The sequence below is a fragment of the Erinaceus europaeus genome, chromosome 17, assembly GCF_950295315.1.
Source record: "Erinaceus europaeus chromosome 17, mEriEur2.1, whole genome shotgun sequence".
In the NCBI taxonomy this organism is placed as follows: domain Eukaryota; kingdom Metazoa; phylum Chordata; class Mammalia; order Eulipotyphla; family Erinaceidae; genus Erinaceus; species Erinaceus europaeus.
In genome coordinates this window covers 38,489,943-38,503,372 of record NC_080178.1, presented here as the reverse complement: position 1 = coordinate 38,503,372, position 13,430 = coordinate 38,489,943, and the positions used below count along the sequence as shown (strand labels likewise).

At 38.4% G+C, this 13,430-nt stretch overlaps 1 protein-coding gene across 2 annotated transcripts in view; it reads right to left on the bottom strand.

The window, feature by feature from the left end:
• Positions 1-13,430, bottom strand: part of GRM5 (glutamate metabotropic receptor 5) — a 654,830-nt gene that overhangs the window by 74,606 nt on the left and 566,794 nt on the right. The window lies entirely within an intron of this gene.

The window sequence follows — 13,430 nt, the reverse complement described above, 5'->3', positions numbered from 1 at the left end:
GGAAGGAAAGAAGGAAGGAAGAAAGGAAGGAAGAAATCTTCTGGAATGATAAGATTCATCATGCAGGTACCAAGTCCTAGTTATCACTGTGGTGGCATAGCTTCCTCTGGCACTCCCTATTCTGTCTCTAAATGAACTACAATTCTCTTTCTGTTGTTGCTTTTAAATAATAATAGTAATAAACACAGTGGTCACACTTTATTTCTTACTTAATATTTGGATATTCTTGGAGGTAATAATTACTTTCTTTTTAAATATTTTATTTTTGAGAGAGATTCAGAGAGAGAGACACACAGAGAGCAACATCAGAGTACTGCTCAGCTCTAGGTGGTGCAGGGGAATGAACCTGAGACTTAGGAACCTCAGGCATGAGTCTGTTTGCAAAACCATTATGCTATCTCCCCCAACCGGTAACAATGGCTTCTTTAAAACTATCCTCTTCACTGGAATGCAAGCATGATAAGGATGGAGGATTTTTAAAAAAAATTATTTTCCCTTTTGTTGCCCTTTTTTTGTTGTTGTTGTAGTTATTATTGTTGTTATTCATGTTGTCTCTGCTAGATAGAACAGAGAGAAATGGAGAGAGGAGGGGAAGACAGAGAGGGGGAGAGAAAGATAGACACTTGCAAAGCAGCTTCACCACCTGTGAAGCAACTCCCTTGCAGGTGGGGAGCCAGGGGCTCAAACCAGATCCTTACATGTGCACTTAACCTCAGATAAACATTAACATTTATTATATCTTACAAAACCTTCCAAGTTTGTTGTGGAGCACCTTGTTTATTTCATTTTTTTTTCCACACTTTCCCCATACTTCCCCCCTAATTTCCTATATTCCACATGCAAGACATTCTTCTCACTTATTTTACTTTTGTCATTTTCTATCTTAAAAATATTCTTTTGGGGGAGTCGGGCTGTAGCACAGCGGGTTAAGCACAGGTGGCGCAAAGCACAAGGACCAGCATAAGGATCCCGGTTCGAACCCCGGCTCCCCACCTGCAGGGGAGTCGCTTCACAGGCGGTGAAGCAGGTCTGCAGGTGTCTATCTTTCTCTCCCCCTCTCTGTCTTCCCCTCCCTCTCTCCATTTCTGTCTGTCCTATCCAACAACGACAACAACAATAATAACTACAACTAAAACAACAAGGGCAACAAAAGGGAATAAATAAAATAAATATTTAAAAAAATATATTCTTTTGGGGTCCAGGTGGTGGCATGCATGGTTGAGCATCTAAGTTCCAGCCCCCAGTCCCCACCTGCAGGGGGAAACCTTTGCAAGTGGTGAAGCAGGGTTGCAGATGTCTCTCTGTCTCTCTTCCTCTCTATCTTCCCCTTCTCCATTTCTTTTTTTTTTAAATTTTTTTAAAAATTATTCATTTACTTATTCCCTTTTGTTGCCCCCCTTTTTATTGTTGTAGTTATTATTGTTGTCCTTGTTGTTGGAAAGGACAGAAAGAAATGGAGAGAGGAGGGGAAGACAGAGAGGGGGAGAGAAAGACAGATACCCACAGACCTGTTTCATCACTTGTGAAGTGACCTCCCTGCAGGTGGGGAGCTGAGGGCTCAAACTAGGATCTTTACTCTGGTCCTTGTGCTTTGCACCTCCTGTGCTTAACCTGCTGCACTACCACCCACTCCCCCTTCTCCATTTCTGTCTCTATCCAATAAATAAATAAAGATAATAAAAAATTTAAAATATATATTCTCTTGGGAGTCGGTGGTAGCGCAGTGGGTTAAGTGCAAGTGGTGCAAGTGCAAGGACTGGCATAAGGATTCAGGTTGGAGCTCCCAGCTCCCCACCTGCAGGGGAGTCGCTTCACAGGCGGTGAAGCAGGTCTACAGGTGTCTGTCTTTCTCTCTCCCTCTCTGTCATCCCCTCCTCTCTCCATTTCTCTCTGTCCTATCCAACAATGACAACATCACTAACAATAACTACAACAAAAATGAAAAACAACAAGGGCAACAAAAGGGAAAATAAATTAATTAATTTAAAAAATTAAAACAATATATATATATATATATATATATATATATATATATATATATATATATATATTCTCTTGTCAGGGCTATACTGCTCCAGTTAGAGTTTTTCAGATATATAGACAAAGAATGAGACCAAGAGAGAAAGTGAAAGATACCACACCATTCAAGCTTCTTTCAGTGTGATAGAGGCCTGTCTTGAACCTGGGTCACACACATGGCAAAGTAGGCACACTACTTAAATGAGATATCTTGCATGAGATATCAAATTCTGCTCTTTCAAAAAATTTTTGCATGCACATATTCATTGTATTAAAAAACAGCATTTAGTTCTGGGAGGCGTGGTTTATGGAGTAGCTGCAATCAGATCTTTGCTCTCCCAGATACAACTATTAAACACAACAAGAGACTGAATTGGACACATAACCTACAGCTGAAAAAAAATCAACAGCCTCAGGTGGGTGCCAGCATGTGCAGTTAGGGAAATGGGAGTGGGTTGGAAGATTTGGTCAGTTAAAATGAGCGCTCTGGGCTGATGGCACTGGGCACTGACCCACACCATCTTGGACAGTAGCACAGTTAGCAGACTCCCCCGAAGAAAGAAAATTGGAGCTTAAAACCTCTCAATTTTTGACTCAGGGTTCTGTTTGGTTTTGTTTTTTCTCAGTCTGAGTTTAAGACAAAGACAAATCTCAGCCCACAAGGTAGCTGAAAACACCCCTCCCCTGCCCAGCAGATTCAAATAAGTGGGCAGCAAAGACCACAATAGCATCACCTGCTAGCTGATATGACCAACACCATACAGGCGAAACAAAGAGGCAAAAAGTTAAATAGCATGTCACATCAAACTAAGAGAAGTAAATCGGACGAAATCCAATAAATTCCAGATAAAGTCTATCAGAGACAGACTATAGAAATCTTATGAGAACTTTACAAGAATATAAAGAGTTTCAAGAGCATTTTTCTTTGGAATTTGATAAGAAGCTACAAAGTGTGAAAGAACAACTCAAAGCAGAGTTCACTAATCAGTTAAACATTATGGAGGAAAAATTTCAAACAGAACTGCAAGGACTGAAAGACATCTTTAATTACAGTTCAATCTCAGGCTAAAAACTTATGTAATAGACTTACACATGCAGAAGGAAGAATTTCCAACCTAGAAGACACAATTAGCCCACTTTTTCAATTCAAAGATGAGAGAGAAAGAATGAAGCTACTCTCTCAAATTGCAGACTCCATAAAAAGGTTGAATATATGAGTTATAGGGATACCTGAGGGAGTAGACCAGGTCAAAGGCCCAGAGGTAATTTTCAGAGAAATTTTAGATGAAAATTTTCCTCACCTAGGCAATCCTCAGAATATACCTATTTTGGAGGCAGATTGATCACCCATGTTCACAAATGCAAAACGATCAACACCAAGGCATATTATTATAAAACTATTAAAACTCAATGACAAGGAGAAAATTGTTCAGGCTTCTAGGGAAATGAAAGAAGTTACATATAAAGGGAGAAATACTTTCATCAGACTTTTCTTTAACAAACCCTAGAGGCAAGGAGAAAGTGAGATGGCATATTCAAGGCACTAAGGGAGAAGAAATTTCAGCGAAGAATTTTGTATCCCGTAAAATTATCCTTCAGGTATGAGGGATAAATAAAGTTTTTGAGTATTTCCAAATACTCAAAAGCTAAAGAAATTTGCCACAATCAACCCCAGCTTATTAGAAATAGTGAATGGAGTCTTACAGGAAAGGAGGAAACAAACACACATTCTCAGTGAGATGAACAGCAGTAGACTAGAAACAAAAACACAGTAAAACAGGAAAGAACAACAAGCAAATAGGGGAGGGAATTAAGAGACAAAAAAGTCTTATCAAATGTTTGTTAATCAAGATCAACTTTAAAAAGACTTCTAGATACACAATGCTAGTTATTATACACAGGGTAACCACAAAACAAAACAGGGAACAGAGACTTGCAAAGAACACAAAACAAATTCATGAGGAATTCACTACAGAAATTGACATAAGTAAACTACATATATTAATAATCACCTCAAATGTGAATGGCCTAAATTCACCTGTCAAAAGATACAGAGTAGCTAAATGGATGAAAGAACAGAATCCATCCATTATATGTCTTCAGGAAACACACATCCAAAGAAAAGTCAAAAGGAAACTGAATATAAGAGGCTGAAGCAAGATGTTCTAAGCTACTAACTCACAGAAAAGGGCAGGTACAGCTATCTTATTCTCTGATAAAATAGACCTTCATGCCTACTTTCCGGTATGCCTCTCCCAATCCATATCAAATAATATGGCATCTGCCGATCACAACCTAACCAACACGATTGTCACCTCAACATGCTTCACTTCAGACTGTGTCCAGAGATTACACGTGTGGAATGACAACCCTTCAGCTTCATTACTCGGGTGAGACCTTTCCTTTCATAGTATACTCTAATACCATCTCAGGTGGTTCACTTTCTAACAAAGTCCCAAAACCTAGATATAGACCAGTTTCTGTGAGAGAGAGCATATGTTCACACGTATCCGTAAACTACTGCAAAATATATACCTGAAAGTAGAAGTACACTAGAGTTTGCAGTGAGTATCCCCCTAACACTTCCTCTCCACTATTCTAAGCTTTGGGTTCATGATTGCTCAACAACTTGTTTGGCTTCGTATGTTAACTCTCTTTTCAGTCACCAGGTTCCGGATGTCATCAGGATGCTGGCCAGGCTTCCCTGGACTGAAGACCCCACCAATGTGTGCTGGAGCTCTGCTTCCCCAGAGACCCACCCTACTAGGGAAAGAGAGAGGCAGACTGGGAGTATGGACCGACCAGTCAACGCCCATGTTCAGCGGGGAAGCAATTACAGAAGCCAGACCTTCTACCTTCTGCAACCCACAATGACCCTGGTTCCATGCTCCCAGAGGGATAGAGAATGGGAAAGCTATCAGGGGAGGGGGTGGGATATGGAGAATGGGTGGTGGGAATTGTGTGGAATTGTGCCCCTCCTACCCTATGGTTTTGTTAATTAATACTTTCTTAAATAAAAAAAAATAAAGCTGAAGCTTAATTTTAAAGGTTTCAGCAAAGGTTGAAAAGCATAAAAAAAAGTAATGAATACACATTCTTCTCAAGTACACAAGGAACATTTAAAAATATTGACTATATGCTGGGCCACAAAGAAAGTCTAAACAGATAGATAAATATTAAACTTATAAAATGCATTCTCTCAGACCATGAAGGCTTGAAACTAGAAAACAACATAAAAATGAAAAGAAATTTCCCCAAAGCCTGGAGACTAAACAATATCCTGCTTAAGAATAAGTGAGTCATTGAAGAGATCAAAAAAGAAATTGAGAATTATCTTGATACCAATGTAAATGAAGAAACCATTTACCAGACCCTATGGGATGCAGCAAAAGCAGTGCTGAGAGGGTAGTTCATAGCAGTACAGGCCCACATTAATAAACAGGAGAAATCACTAGTAAACCATCTAACAACCCGCCTCAATCAACTAGCAGTGGAAAAACAAAAAGAACCAACAGTCAGCAGGAAACAGGAAATAGTCTAAATCAGATCAGAAATCAATGAAATAGAAAATAAGAAGACCATTGAGAAGATTAATGAAACCAAGAGTTGGTTCTTTGAAAGGATAAATAAAATAGATAAGCCACTAGCTACACTCACCAAGAGAAAAAGAGAGAATGCTATGGTAAAATCACTAAAAAATGGCTATACTAATAGATTTTACAAAATATTCAAAGAAAAACTAATACCCATCCTCCTCAAACTTCCAGAAAATAGAAGAGGGGACACTCCCAAATACATTCTATGAGACTAACATCACTCTGATCCCAAAAGCAAGAAAGGACTCCACCAAAAAAGAAGACTATAGACATATATCCCTGATGAATATTGATGCAAAAATCCTCAACACAATCTTGGCTAATTGAATACAACAATATAGTAAGAGAATAATCCACCAAGATCAAGTGGGATTCATCCTTGGGAAACAGAGATGGTTTAATATCCATAAGTCAATAAATATAACCCACTATATCAACAAAAGGAAAGATAAAAATCACAGATAAAAAATCACATGATCCTATCAATCAATGCAGAAAAAGCATTCGACAAGGTATGACACCCATTTGTGATAAAGCCCCTAGAGAAATTGGGAGTGGAATAAAAATTCCTTAACATAATAAAGGCCATGTATGATAAACCCACAGCTAATATCAGTCAATGGGGAAAAATTGAAAGCTTTCCGCCTAAAATCAGGAACTAGACAAGGGTGCCCACTCTCACTATTTTTATTCAACATAGTCCTAGAAATCCTTGCTATAGCAATAAGGCAAGAAAGAGATACCAAAGGAATACAAACTAGAAAGGATGAATTTAAAGTCTCATTATTCACAGATGATATGTTGATATACCTAGAAGACCCCAGAAACTCTGCCAAGAAACTACTGGAAATCATCAATAAATTCAGTAAAGTAGCAGGCTACAAAATCAATACCCATAAATCTGTGGCATTTCTTTATGCAAAAGATGAGTAAGAAAAAATGAAACTGAAGGAAGTAATACCATTCACAATTGAATTCAAGAAGATCAAATATCTAGGAACAAATCTAACAAAGGAGGTAAAGGATCTTTGTAAGAAAAACAAGACACTGTTAAAAGAAATAGAGGATGACACAAAGAAATGGAAGAACATGCCCTGTTCATAGATTGGGGGAATAAGTATGACTAGAATGGCAATTATGCCAAAAGCAATCTATAGATTCAATGCAATCTCTATTAAAATCCCAGTGATACATTTCAAGGAAATTAAACAGATGATTCAAAAATTTGTGTGGAACTCTAAAAAACCATGAATAGTAAAACACTCCTAAGGAAAAAGAAGAGAAATGGAGGCATCACAATACCTGACTTTAGGTTATACTGCAAAGCAGTAGTAAACAAAACAGTGTGGTACTGGGACAAAAACGGTCATATGGACCAATGAAATAGGATAGAGAGCCCAGAACTCAATCAATATATATGCAAATACCTTAGATATGACAAAGGGGCCAAATCTGACCATTGGGGAAAAGAAAGTCTCTTTAACAAATGGTGTTAGCAGAATTGGACAGCCACATGTAGAAAAATAAAACTAGACCACCAGTTAACACTATACACGAAAATTAACTCAAAATGGATCAAAGATATGGATATCAGACCTGAAAGTATAAAATGCATAGAATAATATATTGGTGAAACATTTCATGACATTAACACTAAAGACATATTTGGAGACTTCACCCCATGGACAAAGGAAACAAAAGCAAGACTAAACAAGTGGGACTATATCAAATCAAAAAGCTTCCATACATCAAAAGAAAACTCCATAAACAGGAAACCCAGCAAATGGGAGAACATATTTGCACATCATACTTTAGACAGACACTTGATATCAAACTTTTATATAGAACTCATTCGGCTCAACAAAAAGAAAAAGAACAACCTAATAAAAAAGTGGGCAGAGAACATGCATAGAGAGTTATTCAAAGAAGATATACGCATGGCCCACAGACATATGCATAAATGCTCTAATTCACTCATCACCAGAGAAATACAAATCAAAAACACACTGAGATACCACCTCACACCTGTAAGAATGGCCTTTATCAACAAAACAGGAGAAGATAAATGTTGGAAAAGATGTGGAGAGAAAGGAACTCTAATATACTGCTGGTGTGAATGCAAAATGGTACAACCATTATGGAGAACAGTATGCAGAATCCTTAAATAAATACAGATAGAAATACCTTTATGACCCAACAATTCCACTCCTAGACATTTGTCCAAAAGAGATAATATCACTAATTCGAAGGGATATATGCACCCCCCATGTTCATAGCTGCGTATCTACAACAGCAAAAATTAGGAAGCAACCAAAATATCCCTCCACAGATGATTGGTTAAAAAAGTTATGGGACATATACTCAATGGAATATTACTCAGCAATTAAAAGATAATTTTACATCCTTTGTGATGAAATGGATGAAACTTGAGAACATCATGCTTAGTGAAATAAGCAAGGAGGTAAAGGAAAACTATAGGATGGTCTCATATGTGGAATTTAAAGAACTGAACAGACATACATATAATAAACAACCAGACACAACACAATCCATATTTAAAAGGGGCAAATTATTATGGTTACCTAGGGGGGAGGGAGGAGGGCACAGACTTTTGGTGGTAGGGAAGATGTGAAATTTTAGTCTTATCACTATTTAGTCCCATCAATAGTAATATGACATGTGGGAGGGGTAGATAGACTTAATATCTCAAGTTCCTCAACTGCCTATACTATGGCCCTAAGCACAAATACTAGCTCTTGCTAATATTTATCTTGGATTTGCAAAATGATCATACTCTGACAAGGGGATTAATTGTTTATGGCTCTCTAAAAATGTATCAGAAAATGAAGCTCTTCAAACATCTAGATCAATTATAGCTTTAGGCCAGTTAGGTCAAGACCTTTTGTCCTTGTAAGTATTTAAAATAGAAGGAGGTCCGGATACCACTAGAAGTGTTCAGATCATAGTGAAATTAAGTATAATAACACAGATACTTAGTCCCCCAACTAACCTGGCTATAATAATCAATTATTGATATTTAACTTTATCTAATAAAAAAACATCATTTATTTGTTTCAATACTTGGGTTAATATTGGGACTTACTGTCTGCATAAATCTATTGTTCCTTGTGACTATTTTAATTTTTTCTTAATAGAGAGAGAGATAGAAAGATGCCTGCAGTGCTGCTCCACCATTCATGAAGCTCCCTGCTGCAAGTGGGGACCAGCTGCTTAGCAACATGTATTTTCTACCAGGTGAGCTAAGACCGGCTCCACAACTTTAATTTTTATTGTACCATCTAGAAATGAACCCAGAATTTCAGACATGGCATAACTCTGTACCAATGAGTGAAATATTTCTCATTCCCTGGAGACATAACTTGAAACGTCATCTAAACAGCTTCCATTGAAACAAATTTCTACCCTTTTCTGGTTTTTCTTCTTTTCAACATTCAACAGCTATTATTACCTCTCAATACTGAAGATGATAATCTTTTGAAGGACAGGATTTTATTAACCTTTTTACTTATTGATAACATAGATAATAGATAGATGGTAAGTAGATACTTGGTGATTTTTATATTATCTATGTGTTTATTTTTTGTGTGTATGTAGGTATTTATGCATTTGCCAGGGTTATTGCTGGAACTAGGTGCCTGCACAGTGGTTCCACTACTCCCAGTGGCTTTTACCATCCCTCCATTCTTCTCTCTATCCCTTCCTTTTCCCCCTTCCATCCTTCCTTCCATCCATCCATCCTTCCATCCATCCATCCATCCATCTATCCATCCATCCATCCATCCTTCTTTTCCTTCCTTTCTTCCTCCCTTCTTTCCTTCCTTCTTTCCTTCCTTCCTTCCTTCCTTCCTTCTTCCTTCTCTTTTTCTTTCTCTCTCTCTCTCTTTTCTTATAGAGACAGAGAAGCAGGGAGAGAGGGGGAAGAAAAAGAGAGACACCAACATCACTGCTCCACTACTCTAGAACACTTCCCCCTGCATGTGGGGTTCAGGGGCTTGAACCTGGGTCCTTGAGCATAGCAACATGCACAATCTGCTGTGTGCACCACTGCCCAGTCTCTGTCTGGGGAATTTTAGACTAGGAACAGCTAATAACTTTCATTAGTGAATATAAATGAAAAGATGGTCATAGTCTATGTTTTCCCTCATTCTTTATTTATAATCTTTCCTTTTCTCTTTATTCTATTCATTCCAGACTATCTCTGATTTAAGACCTAATTCCTGTATCCTTCCAATTATTTTAATGATTATATTGATGAAATACATTCCTACATATATGTATGTTTATGTGCATCCAAAAACTCAACCCCTAATTGTGCGTCAATTAACATATTTTCTTAAGAGTACATAACATGTATTTCAGGTTTGCTTCTTTCTTTTTCTTCCTTCTTTTCTCTTTCTTTCTCTCTTTCTTTGCAATCTGAGGCAGTTTAACTACTTTGGGCCACCTTTTCATTTATATAGAAAGGCAGTATCTATGGCTAGACCACCCCAAATTTTTCCAGATTTAATTACAAAGAGAGGCAGATAGAGAAAGAGGCAGATAAAGAGAGAGACACCATGGCACAGAGCTTCCTCTAATACTATTGCACCTATTATGTGATGCATGGGTTCAGACCTGGGCTTTATGCATCCTACCTGATAAGTTATTTCTCTGATTCCACACAGTTTTCTATGAACACATATACAAATGAATAATTCATGTTAGTTAACTGCCACTGCTGTTTTTCTAAATAATTATTGAACTCAGATCTTTTACTAGTGCTAACAGTCATAAAGAGTTTTGTTGGGACTCAGTTATGCTTTATTTCACCACCTAGATTATCACAAGAGGATGGTCTCTGCATAATCCATTTGTTCCCAGCAGTCATTTAAAATAATTTTTATTTATAAAAAGGAAAGGGGTGTAAATATTGTTGACTGTAAACCCCATCGATTTGATGTGATCTCTTCCCTGATCCAGCTTTCTGGTCCTTTTCCAGCCATGACATCATCTCCCCAGACAATAACTTGGATCCACCTGTGTATCAGATGTCAGGCCCAGGTTAAAAAAAAAAAGTATAGTCATAGGCTCTTTGGAATATAACTAACATAGGACTACTAGTTATCTACAAAGTGGAGACCTCCTCCTCCCAACTCTTTATATGAACTTTTCCAGCCTTTAGGTTCATGATTAGTAAAAAAAAAAAAAAAAAAAAAAGGCTCTATATGTTAACTCTTTTTTTTAACCACCAGGTTCTAGATGCTACCATGATGCCAACCGGACTTCCCTGGACAGACAACCCCACAAATGTGTCCTGGAGCCCCACTTCCCCAGAACCCTGCCCCACTAGGGAAAGAGAGAGAGAGACAGGGTGGGAGTGTGGATCTACCTGCCAATGCCCATGTTCAATGGGGAAACAATTATAGAAGTTAGACCTTCCACCTTCTGCACCCCATTATGACCTTGGGTCCATACTTCCAGAGGGATAAAAAATAGGAAAGCTATCAGGGGATGGGATGAGATACAGCATTCTGGTGGTGGGAACTGTATGGAGTTATATCCCTCTTATCCAATGTTTTTTGTTTTTTTTTGTCAGTGTTTCCTTTTTATAAATAAAAATTTTTTTAAAAAGAAGAGAGATAGAAAATAAAAAGCCCAAAGGAGTCGGGCTGTAGTACAGCGGGTTAAGCGCAGGTGGCGCAAAGCACAAGGACTGGCATAAGGATCCCGGTTCGAACCCCGGCTCCCCACCTGCAGGGGAGTCGTTTCACAGGCGGTGAAGCAGGTCTGCAGGTGTCTATCTTTCTCTCCTCCTCTCTGTCTTCCCCTCCTCTCTCCATTTCTCTCTGTCCTATCCAACAATGACGACAACAACAATAATAACTACAACAATAAAACAACAAGGGCAACAAAAGGGAATAAATAAATAAAAATAAAATATTAAAAAAAAGAAAATAAAAAGCCCTTATCTCCAATCTTTCTTAATGATACTTTAACATAAAACAATAAAATTAATTCAAAAACAAAAAAAGAACATTAGCATGGGGGCCAGGTGGTGGTGTACCTATTTTAGTGTACATGTTGCAATGCACAAGGGCTCAGGTTTGAGCTCCTGGTCCTCTTCTGCAGGGTCAAAACTTTGCAAGGGTTGAAGCAATGCTGCATATATCTCTCTGTCTTTCTCCCTCACCTCTTGATTTCTGACAGTCTCTATCCAATAAATAAAGATAATTTTTTTAAAAAGTTGAAAGAAAAAAAGAGATGAACCTGTATGTCAAATACATTACTCAGTAACAGCATACAAAGTGAGCTCAAAGGTATATGGCATAAATTTGGGAGAAGAGAAAAACTGGAAAATTTCTGTATAGTTTAATATGAGATAATGAGCACCTAGTTTTAAAAAGTGTGGTAGGAATGGAGAGGAGTGATACTGGCTTGAATGGTGACTGATAAGGATATCCAGGCAAACAGTAGACTTAATAATGACTTGTTTCTTTTTTTGTGGGAACAAGAAGAAGGATGCTTGCTCCTTTCAGGTGGGGACAAGAAAGATGGGAGTGCCACTAACAGCCTTGATGATAGTATCCTCTTCATTTAATCTTTTGAACATCAATATGATGACTTAAGACCAAATCCACTCTGGTTGTCCAGGGTTAGGATGGCACCCCATTTTTCTAGAAGTGTTTGTTCACTTTGAACTTGCAGTAGTGAATATGTTCTTATATAGAGAATTTTCTCTCACTAAATCACAGATTTCTTGTAAACTTAAGAAACATGCTTGTATTTTCAAACCCCATTACATTTTCCTGTTCTAATATAGACGTTAAGTTGTTAAATCTCTTCATTCTTGAAACACTTTAAGACATCTCAAACTGATTCTCCCTGAAACCAGTCTATTGATCTTAGTTAAACAATGCATTTATTTCTACAGTGTTTGTAAAAGAAAACCTGATGTCCTACAATACTGCAGCTACTTTACCTGCATATTTTATTTGTTTTACTACAATGTGGATATCAAATTATTCAAGGAATTATTTAGTTTAAGAGACAATAGCTCTTTTCTGCAGTGGCAATCTATAGTCTCTATCCAACTTATTTCCCTGGTTCTACTAACTATTCTCTGTTGGGAAATTGTGCAGATGTGGTCACATCCACCATATTGTCCCCTCAGGGTATTGTCAATTCCCGTGAGAAACTCTGTTCTTGCAGTGCCTTGTTTCCTAGCCAATCCTGTCCCGACTTGTCACTTCTGAAATTTCTCCCATAAAATCCCTTCTGCTTCTGCCCCTCTATCTCTTTGCCCCTTTTCACCTAGGCAACCAGACGCAGAGAAGTAGCAGGAGGTGGCCATTTTGCTAGTTCACCCAACTCTGAGGTGCCTGTGTGAATAAAGATCAGTGTTCCCTCTCCGCTCCAGTCCCTTCTCTCTCCCCTGTGAGATAGCCCGACAATTTTCCAAAAAGCAATCACATATATATATTCCTGGTAGTGCCACACCCTTGCAGAATACATATGCTATCTTGCCCAAGGAAAAAAGTTCAAGCCCCAGATCTCCATCTGTGTATTGGGGGTGGCTGGGTGGGTGGGTGGCTTCATGAGTGGTGAAACAGTGCTGCACGTATCTCTCTTTCTTTTCTCCCTCTCTCCTTCTCCTATTTCTCGCTGTCTCTATAAAGAAATAAAAAGCGGGAGTCGGGCTGTAGTGCAGCGGGCTAAGCGCAGGTGGCGCAAAGCACAAGGACCGGAATAAGGATCCCGGTTCGAACCCCAGCTCCCCACCTGCAGGGGAGTCGCTTCACAGGCGGTGAAGCAGGT